The following is a 6000-nucleotide window of genomic DNA, read 5'->3' on the forward strand; positions in this document are numbered from 1 at the left end:
CATTTTAAAGCTTATTTTGAGCACTATAAAAACCCATTTTCATATCTAGCCTAATAATGTTCATAAAACACTGTAAAATAACGATTTATTAAGATTTTAATTGATATAATTCTGTTCATTACATGATTTTCGTTAAAATGTATATTTTTGAAGGTGTTAGCAACAAATGATGAAAAACGCAAAAAAGAAACAAATATTCAGTAGCCAGTAACTTGAAAAGTATTTCCTTTTTTGAAAAACATTATTAAATATTTTTCTCGTATAATTAGTTCTTTTATCGATACCCAACGTTATTTTGAAAAAAGTAAAATTACACCACTGAAAAGAAATGTCATCCACCCGAGAAGTGGTAAAGGAGTCTAAATTGTTTTCACTTCTGAAGAGTAAGATGAACCTAGTTCCAAAATTCCAAACGAATTGGAAAATAGTAAAAATTTCAGACCCAAAGCGCTCCATTGAGTAAATATTCCGTACCCAATGACAAACATATGAATTTTTGACACAATGAAACTTCTAAATATTTTTTTTTGTATTGTGACTTAGTATAGTAAGGCAAAACGACTGCAAATTGAATATGTTTGAGCGCAATCACTTATGGCTCGCTCCTTTGCGCGAATTCGTACGGCGAATCTGTTCGCAAAGTGCGCAAACAAAATTATTGCAAGCAAAAGCAAACCACGCGCACGTCAGACGCATGCGCAGACTGCATCACTTGTCAAATGCATGTTATATTATTTGCATCTTATATTAATTTAATTTTTGGCACATCTCAGCTGCTTTTCGGCATTAACAATGTAGACATTACATTTTCCTTATTCATAATTATGAATTTATTATATTCTAATATTGCCTTAGCCTATAAGTGAATAGAAATGTTTGGCAAATGACAGTCCTCAATTGTTTTTAATGTCAAACTAAGCTTCAAATATTTTCAAGGGCAAACAATGATAAGCGGTTTTTTGTAATTTTTTCTATTTATTTCTACAATTTAACTATATTTCTATGAATCAAAACATTCTAAAAAATTTCCCGAACAAACTTCAGGAAGATTCATGAAAATCCGAATTATAGTTTAGGAGGAAATATGAAACTTACATTGTTACAGAAGAATTTTATATATAAGATATATATATATATATATATATATATATATATATATATGGGTGGTCCTCAATATGGAAATGTTCGGATTTTTTTTCTCCTAAAGAACTCAATGCATCCAAAATGATCAAAAAAAATCTCTGAAAATTTTAGCTCTTAATATTAATCTTAATATAGTCCGCACTCCAACCAAAGTTTCTTATGAAATTAACATGGGTGAAATTCCATTTTCCTTGTAGAGTTTTATAACTTAGCGATAAGTTGAATACAAATTTTGAGAATAATATTGTATTTGCTCATTTTGCACATAAATAAAAAATTCACAACAAAAATTTTATATGTTTTATATAATAAGTATTTACTTAGGAAAAAAAATCTAGAAACTTTGGTTGGAGGCGGACTATACTAATGTTAATATTAAGAGCTAAAACTTTAAAGGCAAGATTTTTTTTATCAATTTGTCAGCATTTGAGGGTGCAAAGAAATTAGAAAATGTCCATATTAAGGACCATCCTGATATATTGACAATCATATAACAACTATGATTATTTATATTTTATGTATAATAATGGTAGTACTACAAAATTTAGATCATTTTCATTTTAGACAAATAAAATTTTTCAAACTTACATTTTTCTAGAATTCTTTAATTTTTATTATCCAATATCACAAATTTTATTAAAAGTATCACAAAATTTATCATTTCTCAGATATTTTTGGTCGTAATTAACAGCTTAATTTCACTTCATTTGTTTTAAATACTAAATCTCAACCTATTTCGATACGATAAAAAACTATACACTGTTACAAGCATATTATAAATTTTTATTAATTCACGTGGTTGAAAATAAGGGTTTTGTTAGTTTTCTGACTATGTTTTGGATAACACATGTTTGTCTAGTGGATATTAACCTGTAATTGAACGGGGTGCTCTCAACACAATAGCGTAAAGACAGATTTCTAGGGGCGCACGCGTAGTGACACGTGCTAGGGATCGATTTTGAATTCAGATATGCATTCCGGATTTTCAGATACGCATTAAGGTAGACGACGAATGCAATTTGATTGGTACCACATTTGTAGGTATTTTACCTTCCATTTCGAATATCCTGAAAATTATTTAGAAATAATCTTCATATATTATACACACATTGCTAATTTTTAATAACTTTTCTTCGATGAAATAATCTTTTTACTTCTATGATTGGAATTTTTATTGGACATATTTAATATTGACAAATTAAATGAAAATATTTCTTTTAGATTTTTTAAGTGTTATTTTTTTACTATTCTCATATGTTTCAATTTTTATGCCAACGTTTATAAAAAAAAATTGAGAATTGATTCAATGACATTGATTATATTTATTCTGGTATTATTTGTATTCATTAATACCTACATGTATATATTATGATATAAACGTACTCAAGATTTATTACAATACTTTATAAGATAATCTAATAATATGATAGATAACCTATTACCTATCATACTATATTATATTATTGTATATCATAGATAGATATCTATTATCTATCATACCGTGAGATACCTATACCGTCATTAACTTATTATATACCTACATACCTTTTACTTCTTATAAATACTACTGTGTAATTTATATATTCACCTATATTATATAGGTTTACCTTACGCCATATGTATTATCTCTACCTATTATATATATTATCTATTGTCTATACCGGGAATTGAACCCGGGACCTCCGCGTGGAAGTCGCGCACCTTAACCACTACCCTATCGGGTACCCCCATTTTAATATAATATGGGACGCACTGTTGTTTCCGCGGGTTATTTTCTAATTAATTAGATAATTAATACTGAGGTGGCGCGACGACACGCGAAAAAAGACGGTTGATTGTAGCGTTACGGTGGTGTAGTGGCTAAGGTCGTCGCGTTCCACGCGGCGGACCCGGGTTCGATTCTCGGTAGGGTTAATGTAGCGTGTAAAAAAAATATAGGTAATAGGATATATAGTAGATATAGGTTAGGTGTATTCGGTATACAATGTAGGGATTTGAGAGTATGTGATGAAATATAGCGCATGGTATAGATGTAAGGCATGTAGTATAGAATGCAACGTATAGGCATACGTAAGGCTATAGAAATACACGAATAGGAACCTATGATGTAGGTGTTAGCGTATAAGAAATGCGAATTTATATAAGAATTATAAGATAAGATATAAGATTTAATTTATGAATATTATTTTTTCTATAAGAAATTTTATCTCGGTATTAAATATCTAAAATATCCGTTAAGGCGTCGATTACACCTTACTGCTGCCTTTGCCGTTATTACTTCATAAAAAATTAATTACTGCACTTTTAAACGAATGTGTGCACTATGCGACAATAGACATAGAACTATAAATTTTATTAAATGTTTGAGTAACTTTTGCGAGCTGAATTTCTTAAGGGGGTATTCTACTGTAGAATTTTGAAAAAATCGAAAAAAAAATTTTTTCATATTTTCAAAGTTCAGTTATTCAGAAATATGTCATTAAAAGGATTTTTCAAAATCACTATTATTTCCTGAGTTATATCCGTTTAAGTGACGTGGCCTCGGTTTGGGTCCGACCGAGTCTCAAAACTTTGAACGCGTTTTTCTCGGAACTACTTTTTTCGAGCTGGCGGTAAGGATATCTCGAGTTCTAATGAACCGATTTATTTCAAATTTGGAGAGGATCTTCTCCATACATCGCTTTATCGCATGGACCTTTCGCAAAACTATAACTTTTTATTTAGTATTTTTAAAAAAATCGGAATTGTTAAAAAAAACATGAAAAAAATTTTTTTTTTCAAACTGTCGCCATTCAAACAAAATTTTTTTTTTAACTTATCCAAGGTTCATACGATAGCGGCATCTATAATAATTAAGAATCCATCTATTTTTCATGTTTCGGATCACCAGGAGGGTTGGAACCATGCACCCCAGGACGCCCTCTTTTTTTTGAGCCCCCACTTTGACTGCTCATAACTTTGTGAATTCTATTTTTTTTATGTAATAATAAAATATCAATAAACAAATCATAAAAAATCGATAGTAAAAATATAATTTGTTTCCTTTATACAGCGCTTCAAAAACCGGCCAAAATTCATGCTTCTACAGTAGAATACCCCCTTAATGTGTTCTTAGTCTCGCAACTTACTGAATTCTAAAAATTCTAAATTTAAAAATATAATATAAAAATTATTATACCGCTGTTTGGGAGGTATGGCAATTTATAAATATACAGACTAATATATACAGAATTTGGAATTTTTCTATAATCCGTAATATTGAGAAAGTTTGCATTAGACCTAAAAAGGGATCCGTATTTACCTAAGCTATGGAAATATATATGGAAAAATTATATGATTTGCATATGCATCCTGTGCTTACTTAGACTAAACAATGATCATAATATGTTTAACAATTTTTTAACAGTATTTACAAATTATATTCAAATCACCCAAAGCAAGTGGGTTAAAGTCGTGTAATTTTTTAATTTGCCTCCCCCATTTGAATTTAAAAATGGATTTTTCTTTGGGGCGTGTGCCCCACGTTGGGAATTACTACTCTAGGAGTACAATTTTTTAATCTACTACCAGGTTAAAATAATCGAGTGATCATCAATTCCACAGAACCTTCATCAGATTTTCAAAAGATCAAAGTTTCTATGAATATGCATACAAATCTCAAATTGTAGGCCGAAATTGAGACGATAAGTCTATCAGGTTAACTCTTTGGCTATAAATTGTCACCTAATTTACCACTAAATAAATGTCAATAAAACAATGATTAAAAAAAATTACCAATAGATCTTGGATTGTAAAAATTTACAAGCGATCGAACGGCTTATATTTTTGCCTTAGATGGAAAAAAATTCATCGAATTATTAAAATATTATTTTTTTTAAATTTAATTAAAAGCAAAAGAGTTCTTATGCTTTTGTATTTATAGAATTGCTTTTTTCGCTACAATCAATTTCCATTATATGAATGTCTTAAATTATTTATTTTATTCGACTAACGCCCGCTATGTCCGAAACAAGTCCAACTTATATCCGCAATATTAGGGTGTCAGACACTTTTCGGTCTTAAAGTAACATATGTGAAGTTTGAAATACACTACTGGATTGTAATTAATATTTCAGTTCATACACCTCAATTTGTTACTAAATTAAAAACAACTTTGATAAAACCAGTGGTGTTGTGCTAATATTTTTTGCCGGAACGCTAAAATTTCATGTTTTTTCCGGTTCCGTTCGAAAAGGAAAGAAACAAAAATTATTACAAAACCCATTTTGTGCACATGTATGTATGTTTATTACAATAATAACATTTAGAAAAATTAGTTGAATAATAACGTATAAAATTTACTTATTAAATCATTTTCTGTATGTAGCGATTTTTTTATATTTTTTCTTGCCGGAACGCGTTCCGCCCCAAAAATGATTTGCTGGAACGACGTTTATTACAATAATAAGAACATTTAATAAAAATTAGTTGAATAATAATTTATAAAATATACTTATTAAATCATTTTCTGTATGTAGCGATTTTTTTATATCTTTTTTTGCCGGAACGCGTTCCGCCCCAAAAATGATTTGCCGGAACGACGTTCCGGCGCGTTCCGGCTCGACAACACCACTGTATATATATATATATATATATATATATATATATAATTTATTTAACACTTTTTGCAGACGAAACTTGATTGTGCAATAAATGTAGTTTGCAATAATGAAACGTAGTACTTAAATTAATAGAGTGCTGAAATGAAATTGCTTTATTAATTGTATTATTTGCGTTTCCTGTTTGTGTGGTTATTGATGCTTCAAAAGTGGGATCAATACCTAACATTAAAGAAAAACATCATTCGTGAAAAACAGT

The sequence above is a fragment of the Ctenocephalides felis genome, unplaced genomic scaffold (assembly GCF_003426905.1).
Source record: "Ctenocephalides felis isolate EL2017-DRISC unplaced genomic scaffold, ASM342690v1 CF-g0.4_SCAFFOLD_01170, whole genome shotgun sequence".
NCBI lineage: Eukaryota > Metazoa > Arthropoda > Insecta > Siphonaptera > Pulicidae > Ctenocephalides > Ctenocephalides felis.